The following is a 12203-nucleotide window of genomic DNA, read 5'->3' as shown; positions in this document are numbered from 1 at the left end:
CCATGGACCTCCCTGGGCTGCTGGGGGACAGCCTGCCTCACCATGGTCTTCCTCACGGGCTGCAGGGGAATCTCTGCTCCAGCCCCTGGAGCATCTCCTCCCCTCCTTCTGCACTGACCTGGGGGGCTGCAAGGCTGGTTCTCTCACATGTTCTCACGCCGGCTGCTGTTCTGCAGCAGTTTTGGGGGTTTCCCCCCCCCCCCCCCCTTCTTAAATCTGTTCTCCCAGAGGCACTACCACCATCGCTGATGGGCTCGGCCTTGGCAGGTCCAACTTGGAGCCAGCTAGAATTGGCTGTATTGGACACAGGGGAAGCTTCTAGCAGCTTCTCACAGAAGCCACCCCTGTAGTCCCCCCGCTACCAAAACCTTGCTATGCAAACCCAATACCTAATTATATTTGTATCTCCTAATTCTTTATTAATTAAACCTTCCATCAACTTCTCCATTACTTTTCCTGGGACTGGTATCAAGTAAACTGGACTATATTTACCTGCGTGGTTTCATTTGTCTTGAAATTCTTACACAATAATGACACTGACCTTTGAGAATTTCCCCATCACTTCATGACTTATTAAAAATTTACATACACAAGCTAAAAATATCCTACATTGACTCTTGGGGGCCACTTTTGTGGGCCTTCAGATTCCAAAAATGGTTAACCCTAGTGCAAGTTGTTCAATATCTTTCTTAATTAGCAATATGTCAGAAAATACATTATTCCAAATAGACAGCAGAAATAATTGTTGAACAGTTTGGGGTTTTTCTTCATCATTATTAATGACTTGGCTGTCTCCAGCTAATAATGAGACTATGGCATTGATAGTTTTTCTGCTATTATTCATAAGTTTTGAAGAAACCCTGCTTCTTAAACAAAGCCTGACCAGCCATGGACTTTTTTCTGATGTCTTTAGTATCCTTTATCAATTTTCTACACTTCATAAACTCTTATTTATATGGATTTTTATTACCTCCCCCTTTTTCCCATATGTTGCATATTGCTTTTTAATTCATTATTCCTGCCTTCATTCTTCCACTGAAAGAGAATGGGCTTTTCACCAATATTATTCAGCTCCTTTACTGTGAAGTAATGGCTTTTTGGCCATTTAATATGTGCTTCTTCCTAATAATTTTTTACACTCAGTTTCACTTGTAACTTTTCTCAGTTTGAGAAACTAGCTTCTTTAAGTACCGCGTGTATGTGGTACTTAGTTGGAGTTACACAGCTTGTCGGGACAGTAATAGCAGCTGTCCCTAGGCAGCCTGTGCTTTCTGCTTCGGCACAATTTTCCCTGCCACGCAGCCCAGTGCCGAAGGAGGACACCAGTCTGCACCCAGACCGGGGCTGCAAAGGGTCTTGCCTCTCCGAAGGACACTGATTTGGTTTCGTAGGTGGGTGCAGTTTATGAAGCAGTTTCCCGACACACAGGCAGGGGAGGTTTGCTGCTCCCGAGATGCTTGCCGTCCCCAAACCAGTAACGGTGGAGGATGTGTCACCTCCCCTCTTCCAGCCTGTGCCCTGCCCAGGCAGGTTTTATCCAATGCTTTTATCCAATGCCATCAGACAAAGCCTTCCAGGTGGTTTCGGTTATATCGGATTTCTTCCCATCAGTGATTACTTCCAGTTCCTCCTGCTCGTTTCCCAAACTCCTCTTGTTGGTCTATAAACCCATGGAAAACGAGGGCTCTGGTGAGGCGGGAGGGGGTGTCCGGCCAAGGGGAAGCCCCTGATCCACATAATCCCAGAGGAATGGGTAGCTCGGAGGAAAGAAGAGGCTGGCTCAGAGGTCAGGCAGGGCAGAGTTGAACCGAACTCTCCTTCTTAATCCTCTGCCTCCACCGCAAGACCTATCCTTCCTCCCGAATTGCTTTCGAGCTGTATTGCTCCCAGATGTGCAGAAGTGTTTTTAGTGAGCCCAAATAGCCTCTCAGTTATCTAGTTGAGAGGGAAATGTCATATATTGCTGAAGGAAAATCTTAACTATCTCTCTGTATGTGCATGCTAGGCCATAGCAGAAATAGATCCAGCTAGAAAAATATTATTTTGGGAATCAAAATCAGCACTTTTTCTTGTTTGAGTGTGTTATTTTTCACTTTGCTTGGCACTTCAAGTGCAAGGTCATGTGGCAAATCATTACACCAGAAATGTTTATCTCCGTTTGAAGAACTCTGTCAAGAATTGATTTGAAAAAGATTTGGGTAGTGCCTATTTTTTTTTCTTCTTGACAACAGCTCCATTATTCAAAGCCTATTTATGCAAAATCATTTGCTGCAGAGGTACCTTCATTTTAATTGCAGAAAGAAGCTTTTTTTTAAAAAAAAAAAGAAAGAAAGAAAAAAGCTAATATTCTTAAAGCAGGCATAACCTTTTTAAAAATGATAATGCTAAATTGTAACACCCCCACTCCCACAGATTCTGTCAGAAAATCACAGAAATATTGTTTAGAGAGACCTCTGGAGATCGCCTGGGCACACTGCCCTCTTGAAGTTGGAACAGCATCAACCTAGCTCAGGCCAGCCTGTGCACTCACACACACCCACCCCACAAACAAGCACAGATTTCTGTCTCTGTATGAACGCACATACACACCAAATTACAACTTTTATTGGCCTTCACTATTTTTAGTAGTTTTTAAAACCTTAGACAGGTGCCGTATCTTAGAAATACAGTTTTTAACACCAGCTGGTTTCACTCTGCTAAGTGTTTTATCTAGAAGATTAGATTACACACCCTAGGGAAGAAAGCGACTTAACCACATTGTACAGCAGGTAAAGTGCTTTGGGCTCTGCGTTGTGTCATTAAGACCAATACGAGGAAGCAGCAAGACTTATCTTAATCTTGCTGATCGCCTCAATTAACATGGTCCCTATAGTGTCCTTCTTGATATCTAATCCCCATGGTTTCTTGTTCTATGTATTTTGCTCTGATAATGTTATCAGATCATTGCTAACGGTATAAAAGTACATAGTAAGTAAGCAAGGATGTGGCAGTTATTGAGAGAAGACACGTGCTTAATTAACATGGAAATCAAGCAATGGACTATTAAGCCTTTCACGGAAGGGAAAGAAATGTAGTAGATACAGGCCCTAAAAATAAAAAGTTTAAAAAAAAAAAGAAGGAAAAAGTACATAGGGAAGGAGGCTAATTATAAGCAGAATTCAAAAGCAATGCCATTCATAACAACCTGTCTACTCCTGGCAAACACTTTCATCATTTGAAAATAACTTTTCATACACAGCAACGTAAGAAAGCAGCAGAAAAGAGGGGGGCTATCCTCCCACATCTCACACATCCCAGACGTAGTGAAATTATCTCTACACTCATGGGACTTCTTCTAATTCCTGAGGGTAGCCGCTACTCCCAGAGCAGTCCTGGGTGCATTCCTCAGTCATGCTAAGACAAATAAAGACAAAGATTCACATCCAGGGAACTTGATGAAATGATGATCTATATCTTTCCAGCCAAATCTGCAAACGATGCCTAGCATAAAAATTGCTGTGGTTAAAAAAAAAGTTTAAAAACTTTCCCTGGGAGAGAGTAAAAGTCAGTTTGGGAGCCTGACAACCTTGAACAGGCAATGAGTGCTGCTACCAGAAGCAAGCCCGTGGCTGAAATTGCTCTCTGATGTGCCATCTGATGCTCTGGACGGCTTTCAACAAGTGTCCCAGGGCCGGGTTGCTGCAGTGAGCGAGAGCGACGGTTGCAGCGAGAGCACCCTCGGGTCCTTCCCCTGGGCAGCGGGGAGGCAGGCCGTGGTCTTCCTCCCCGGTGCACACCCTGCAACGCAACCTCATCTCGGGGATCACATCCCCTGCGGTACGAGCTTGCTTTCCTCTGAAATCTCATGGTGAGAACCTCTGGTGAATGCTTCGGTTTAGGGATTTTTCCTTCTGTTTCCACCCTAACCCCAGCACACAACACGCGGGAGAAGAAAGGTGGAGGGTGAAATGCGAGTTTCAAATCCTGCATATTTAATCATGTGAATCCTTAAATATTTCATCTGGATCAATCTTTTAAATCAGTTCAGCGCTTACACCTCGCTGGGTAACTGCCACGAAAGAGCGCAGCAGAGGCTCTGATGGTGAACGACTGCTGCAAAGAGTTTTTCCTTTCCTTTTTCCTCCGCCAAAATTTTAAGCGATGTACACCTGTTTCTGAGCTAGGAAACCCACTCTGTCTTTTGTATTGCCTTTCCTAACTGACTTCTTGGCTGTATGTTACAGTGACATGCCGGGACAGCACCAAAAGGAAATATTTCTGGAGGAGGAACCCCCTTCTGCTAGTGAAGTCGTATGTACGACTATCCCATCCTTACTACTCGCAATGCAAACAGCACCTCATTTGCATTTCTGTGGTTTAAATGTAGATGGTCTAAGATAAGTCATTGTCAGATGCCTGTAAATATTGAGGAGTGCTCTGGGACCTGGTTTGTAACCATTTCTTTCTCTTCTGTCACAACCTGAGCCGCATATTAGCAGAGATGTCGATGGAGCTTCTGGGAGGGAAATGCATACCTTTGCTTAGTGGGTGACAGCAAAAGAAAAGAACAAAGTTAGGGAAGAAAGTTTCCAGATGAATAATGAATCGAGCCAGGTTGGAGGCTGGTGAATCTTAATTAGAAATCTGACGTATCGGCGGCCTCCCGTCTTTGCACTCCCTGCACTCAACGGGGTGCTCGTAGCAGCTGCGTGTCTTTGTGATCAGAATGGTGACCAGAATGCCAGCGATGGAGCCTCTTGTTGGATGAGGGTGAGATGCAGCCACCCGTTTTGGGGATGACACTGCTGCTTCTGTCGTGGAAAGGAAAGGACAGAGAATGTGCCAGCAAAAAGGATGGGGAAAGGTAACTCTGTGGCTGTTCCGCCTCCCTCCAGAGATTATTAGCAGGTCTGGTGAATTGTCTTCATCTCGTCCATTGTGAATAGATCTTGTCACTTCTCCTTTCTGCTTTTATTTTTTCCCTAATGGGAGTTTGAACACTCTTATTTGAGATGTCTTAGTGAAGCGCCTGAAGTTACAAGGAAGGGAGCGCGAACATCAATCTGCGTCTGCTCTCTCCTGCAGAGAGTTGTCATCAGTCATCTTGTCTGGACTAGCAGGTGAGGGACAGCGTGACCCAAAGGGCAGCCCCAGAACTAGGAGGCAGGTGAGGTACTCCCAGGCTGTGCTGTGAGAAGGTCACGTCCTTGGGCCTCAGTTTCTCCAACTCTGGAATGAGAAAAACACTTATTGCTCCAATTTATTTCATGTTTTAGAGGAAAAGTACTCCATAAGTGCTACGGTTTATTATTCTAATGTGACTGTAAAATCATGATGTCTTTATTGCAAAATGATCTTTAAAACATGAAGCATTAGGATGGTGACTGAAATCATTAGTATCAAATTGTTCTGCTTTTGCCCTGTCACATTGATACTTCAAAGCAAAATTGTCTTGTGGGCGTTTATAAGATTTTATGAGGATAACTTGTCTTTTCAAACCTTGTTCAGGGGAAAGGCCAAAAAAGCCCCCAGATGTTTTCTTAATGAAAAAGGACTAAGGTTCCTGCCTGTTTAATTCTGAGGCTGTCCTTTAATATTTAAATTCCAAACCCGCTAACAATCAACGTGATGAACGATCGAGGTGATGAAGATAAGCCTCCAATTGTTCGGAAGTGGTGCAGGCAGGTGTCCCTACACGTCAGTCCCATCTGAGGCTGTTGAGCTCACCTAGACATTGAGGGGGGAACAGCCATGGTGCCCCATCCCTCCTTCTGCCTGCAGAAGGTCTTACAGGTTATATTCCCACCAGGTTAACAAGGGTTTGAGTCTTTGTCCTCCCACTCCATCCTCTTTCGGGCTGAACTGCATCTCAAAATCATGTTTCCTCTTCTGGCAGAAAGTCCAGGTGGCATTTCAGCAGTCTCAGTGAGTGCATTCTGCTATGTGGGGACACACCACGAATAGCTTTCTTCCATCAAGAGCTCCGCTGGGGCAACTTTCTCACTCTCCTTCAACTTGTCATTCCTGGATCTTCCCTTCCCTTGTGTACACGTTCTGCAGAGCATGAACATGCTTGTGGTTGCCTGCGGTTGCCCTGTTTTGACCCAATCCACGTGTGCAAGGAGGGAAGCTTTCTTCTGCATGGCATGGTACTACCATGTTCCTTTTTTTTCCAGCCCAGTTATTTAGCAAAAAATGCTACTGGAACACATGTTTATTTGCTGCTTCACTCCCTCTTTTCTTCCCTGCCAACTCCCCCAAATTACTTTGGGATTTGCTAGGTAGTTTCCAAACAAGTTTGATTGAATGGAAGTGGCTACAAACATAGCAATGAATTAAATGTGTCTGGAGATGTTCCCTGGCACAGAACAGTTCTTGCCCATGTTATTCAACTCATTTTTCCCCACACAGTATATTGGGAATGGTCCTGGGCCTGACTCCTACGTCATGTCCAGGAATTGCTGGGAGAGTGCTGGTCAGCGCAGGCCAAAATGGGGAGAGGGATCACTATCACCACTGGGCTGTGTAGATGACAGCGTGCCCATGGCCATGGCTTAGTTTTCTAGGATGGATGTAATCAAGTGGAAATGCCTGCAAATGGAACAGAGATGAACAGCCAGGTAGAAGACAGCCAGGAATCTACACCAAGCCTTCTTCTGGCACTGGAGAGCCTGGCCATGGGACACAACCGCACAACAAACCAGATTCCATCAGCTCAGATACGAGTCGGTAGTGACCAGCTGAATGGAGCAGATGCTCCAGGTTTGTGTGGACGGCCTGACCCAGGGCCATTTGCTTGTACAGCACTGCTCACAGCTGCTTCAGAAAATGTGTAGGAAAGGCTATTGCTGGGCCTTTACATCAAATGTATAACGAAATCACCGGTTGCGTGCTGGGCAAAGGAGCTGCCTCGTCGTCACCTCTATCACATGGTCCAGGGCCCAGCCCTGGTGCCTTTCAGATGCAAGAATGAAGCTGGTCCTGATTTAAATGGAAATAGCCTCTAATGGACTGTAACCACACCACCGCCGTGGTCCCTGAAGAAGTGCAACCCAAAGGGGCTGCCGAGGGATCCGGGTAGGACTGTTTTGAGGTCTCCAAACTCTAAGGGACATCCCGTAGGCAAAGCTGGGGAACACAGCAAGCTACCAGGTACAGGCAGGGAGGAGACAACTACTCCTGCCTTCAACTCTTCCTCAGGATTCCATGAGTTCATCTCTGGCTCTACAATCAGATTTCCAAAGTCCACAAGCACGATTTCGACTTTTGAGAACTTGGTTTCTGCAGGATTTCAGGGAAGTCCCTTTATGCTGAACTGTGGTACATAGGTCTGCGATACACAGCAACACTAGTGAATTTACATCCATAATGTCACAAGTGAAGTCCGACAAAGGAAAGACCAATACTATAGCTCTGATGCAGCTACTGAGTATGACTACTATCTGGTTTTATGGCAAACCAGTTCATTAGCATTTAAATTGATTCTTAAATATTTTCCTAGAAATTCACAGCAATATAAGCCTTAAATCCAGGACTGGTAATGTTGTGATTTTTATGTCTAATTTTAGATTTAATTTTTAGTCTGATACATTGCGATTATATGGCCATGCAATTTCAGAAAGCTGCTTTAAAATGCACAGATTTGTGTTTTGACTTTAATGAGTAAAAGAAAAAAAAGAAAAAGGAAGTAGGCATTACCCCATGTCCCTATGCAAAACTGATGGCAAATCCTGAAATTCTTGGACGTAAGCCCCTCACACATTCTAGTTACACGGCTTACAAGTTAAAAGCCTAGACAGAAGATACATCTTTTAAGCAGTGTACAGCATACAAAATATAAATCAAACGGACCTGGACAATCCTGTGAACGGAATGGCATAGACGTCAGTCAGCAAATACCTATAGTGTTCCAAACTTGGCATAAAATACAAGTGAAAAGAGTTGAGTGGCCTCCGTCCAGGCTCTGTCCACACCTGATGGGATTCAGGCATCACGATGGTCTCCGTTTGACGGCACCTGCCCGACCAGTGCCTCCAGCTGGAGAGGAGCAGCAGTGGTGGCTTGCAGGGGGTAAGTCACACTCACAATACGTTGACGTTAACAGTGTGTGGACATAAGCAATGCCCCTTGCCTGTCTCAGCTGTATACTTCAGGCCACTAGTTTCTCTGCTAAATTTCAGCACCCACCCTGGAAGCGTTAAAAAAAATGTTTCGTATGGGTACAAAAAGGCAGAATTCACCATAAGCCAAACTTGTGTGGCTTTTCAGTGACCTCTGCGATTGGAAGCATGTTTTCGCTCCATTTATTTGATCCTGTTAGTTAATGTCACCCCACGTCAATCCTCGTGAGTTTTGTGGTTTCAAGAGGTGGGGTTTTTCCAGCTGTGGTTTCCACGGCTGAGTACTCTGCTGCCACATACCTCAGTAACGACTGAAACGGGAAAGCCTTCAGAGACTGACAAGTTAACAAATGGACACTTTAGCAATATTGCATTGCTCATCTGCTTGAATCTGTATTTTAATTAGCTTGAGGAAGATATAAAGGCTGCTTTTTCAGGTGTGAGTTACTGCAAGACCCTGGGGGAAAGGAAAGAAACTGTTTAAGGGAAGGAAGTGCTTGTGCTATTAGAGCCACAGAAGGCTGACTTCACTCAGTCCTGCCGTGTTGACAAGTGCTGCTAACGTCGTATGTGAAACACCCCTTTGCAGGCTTCTTTGGGAGCTTTGATGTGGGAACCGTTTTAGACGATGAAGTACCACAACACTGACAGTCGCACATCTTCGGTATCACGTTAAAAACGAAAAAATTGCTTGAAAACATCCTTGTTGAATATTAGTCAGTGAAGACATCTGACTTTGGTGTGAGAAAGGCTAGGTCAACCTCTACCTGTTTCTTATCCATTTAACAAGCATTGCTGTAGGGAATCTAAGGGTAGAGAGAAATTACTGTCATGGAATTTTGTTTTATTGAACTAAATCTTCAATACGACGGGTGTGACGGCAATTTCTCTTTAACAATAAGCGTTTGATAATGAACTGAATGTCACCAGTTCAGCAGAGTGCATTTCACTAAGTGAGTGCTAAATTCATTTCCTTACCAGGGACATATTTCTGTTCATTAAAACATAAGGTTACTTACACTGGCTTTTGTACTGTATCAAAGGGGAAACTGTGCAGCCGAGAGATTCGCATTTCCTCTCCCGCACTTCTTTTATAAGACTCACTGCACTTGTAAAAATCACAGTTAAAAAACTCAGAAAGTTATGTGAAGACACGAGGTTAAATCAAAAGCTTACAAGCAAATCCTTTTGATGCGATTTGAATTCAAGGTTACATCCAGGTGTTCCAGATCATTCAAATCAATCCATGACTCTGAACCTTTGAAAAAGAGCTGATCTCAATGGGACTGTGAACTTAGCATGTTTGACTACCTATATGGTTTATTATAAAAATTAATGCATTTATTTCCATGAACCTAGCCCAAAACTCAGTACAGTCAACAGGAACCTCACCACTGACTTCAGTGGACTTTGAACCCAAACCTATCACATTACTGAAAAAAAAACCAAACCAAAACAAAAGAAATTCAAACGAAGGATGGGTTTCTGGCTCCAGAGAGCACAAAGTAGCTTCAGTTTTATGCTCCCACTTCCACCTTACCTCCCAAACCTGTCTGCTTTGTGCATCTTGTGGAATGTCCTATTTCTTAAACCCTTTTTTATAGGTCTGCCATAGGAATAAAGTAAAAACAAAAGCTGCAAACGCAGAGCTGTGCATAACTAACATGGTAATTCTGGGTGCTACGCTCAGGGCTTCATGCAGACTGGTGCAGGGAGCAAGAGGAGAGCTCCCTCCCTGGTTTTAACAAGGTTGGATTAGTCCCTTCACTTTGAATATACCTTTGCCAAATGGTTCCCAAAATCGGGCAACTGAGCTCTGTCGGTGCTTGTGTTTCCCTTATCCAGAGATGTCTGACATTGGTTGAAAGATGCTTCCCTCGCTCACAGCCCTGGGAGAGAGCTGGGAAACAACTAAATGTGTCAGAAGGAAAACTTGCAGAGGTGCAGTGTACATCCCAGCCTAAGATGAAGCAGATCCCTTGCTGAATATAGGCAGCAGGATTTGACCATAAAAGGACCATTACTATCTACCTAAATGATCTTGCTAATATCTCTTTATCTCAGTGACTACATCCTTTTATATCTTATATAGCTGGTGTACCAAGTGCATAAACCTTTTCTCCTGATAGCCCATTAGGTATGCTTTTGAGGTACAATCTCAGTAATTACTTCCTTCCAATGTAATTGTATTTTAATTACACATTTAAGGCCAAATTCTTTCCTGGTCTATCCCAGCTAAAATTCTTTGAAACCTTATTAATTTTAATTAAGTAGAAGTTGGTGTAAAATTTCTAGCTGCTGAATTTTGCATTAAAAATTTTAAATTCATTTAAACATGGATTAAATTTCCATAAGCACTTCAATTAGTAGCATGCTTCCTCATTTAGTCTTTCAGGGCAGTAACATGAAATATATGGAACATAAAGTCCTTTCCAACAGATGATATTAGGACATAGCCCACCTTTAAATGCTTCCCATTTGCCACAACTACCTGAGGCATGTTTGCTACAGGCCCTAACAGGACTCCTCTCTTATGAATACCAGTAGCAGTGGTACTCCATAAGGGATGGTAGAAATTGCTTTTGAGTTCTTTTACTCAAGTATTTCCATATGCTCAGTTCCGGAGGAGGGGGGGCCAGGCACAGGGTCTATGTAGGAAGCCTTTGGAGATGATATCAGGTTGACCTGATACCAGAGCAAGAGGGTGACCTGCAGCTGGAGATAAATTGTCCCTTTATAAGAGGTGGGACGGAGCTGACGTCACCCGCCCGTGTGATATGTGCATCACTGCAGCAGCAGCCTTGCTAACAAACTGCCCCATTGTGCAGGCAAAGAAAGACAGCCTGGAAACGGGGCAGGCAAGCCGCCAGCAGGGACTCGGGTCACCGAGAGCTCAGAAAGCCGGTTTGAAGTCTCCATGTGAGCGTGGATTCAGCGGGGGGAAGAACTGAATTGATAACATGGAGTTGGCCGTGAAAGAGAGAGAGAAAACATGGAAGTAAAACTTTTTACTGTCTCACTAAGCAAGGAGGACAAGATGTGACCTAAGAGAGACTATTTCCAAAATACTGCTTGGAACAATTGAACCATCAAGAAAGTTATTTGAAGAATTGACCTGGATGGAGTAAGACTGTAGAAGGACACCATAACTGTGCTCAAAACCGAGAATAAAAATAAGGGGCAATAAAGCCTTATGTTTCAGATGTAAGATCTTTGACACTATGCATATCTTCGGGGACATTATGGAGCCCCTAATTAAAAACAGAGTTGCTTGTGGGATTCCAGCCTGCAAGTGAAATTATTGAGAGAATCGGATCCAGCCCTGGAGAAATTAGCCAGCATCACAAAGAAGTCACTGCTGAGTGCTCAGACAAATATAACACATGTCACTGGGACTCCAAAGCTCTCAGGTGAGGAGCGGGTACTGCCCAGCAACGTCTCTGGAAATACATGGAGCGGGGCGTGCTGTGCGGAGCACCACACCGATGTCTGTTTGCAAAACCTTTTACAGCCCAGAAGGGAGGCTTCGGCAGTTGCTATAACTTACTGCCCACGATGAGCACTGCAAGATGTGCCTGCCCTAACTCCCAGCTTTTTTCTTAAATAGCCACCCAGTAGTTGCAGGAAAAATCTGACATTGTTCATCCAACATAAGCTGAACATGCGGGAGAAAGGCTTGCCTGAGCAGAGCCGTGGAGCGAATCCTCTGGCCAAGCATGAGTGCCCGCAGTGAACACTATCAGACGGGGAAAACAGCGAGAGGGCAGGGAGGTAGCCCAGCCTGAGCCCTGGAAAAAAAAAAAAAAAAACGACAGGCCTGGTTTTGCTTTTAATAACAGGAATGTGTCAGCCACCGCAGCTCGTTGCCCCAGTTCCACGGAGACTGGCTGCCTCGGAGCAGCCTTCTGGGTTTTGGGAGCCATCAGTGCAAAGGGAGTGAGGTTGCAGATTTTGATCTGGGGCTGTTATGGGTTTGTGTGGCGGGGTTTTTTTGGTAGCGGGGTAGGGGCTGCAGGGCCGGCTCCTGTGAGGAGCTTCTAGAAGGTTCCCCAGCTCCAGGTGGGACCCGCCGCTGGCCCAGGCTGAGTCATCAGTGAGAGCGGT

The 12203-nt window shown here is 44.6% G+C and overlaps 1 long non-coding RNA gene across 1 annotated transcript; it reads right to left on the bottom strand.

Moving 5' to 3' along the window:
* Positions 1–2582: 2582 nt before the first annotated feature.
* Positions 2583–11695, bottom strand: LOC138684666 (uncharacterized). Its single transcript, XR_011323901.1, has 2 exons — positions 8220–11695; positions 2583–5208 (listed from the first exon to the last, which is right to left on the bottom strand). It is a non-coding gene; the product is annotated as an uncharacterized lncRNA (long non-coding RNA).
* Between the last annotated feature and the right edge of the window lie 508 nt (positions 11696–12203).

The sequence above is a fragment of the Haliaeetus albicilla genome, chromosome 3 (assembly GCF_947461875.1).
Source record: "Haliaeetus albicilla chromosome 3, bHalAlb1.1, whole genome shotgun sequence".
Classification (NCBI taxonomy): Eukaryota; Metazoa; Chordata; class Aves; order Accipitriformes; family Accipitridae; genus Haliaeetus; species Haliaeetus albicilla.
This window is presented reverse-complemented; position numbering and strand designations above follow the sequence as displayed.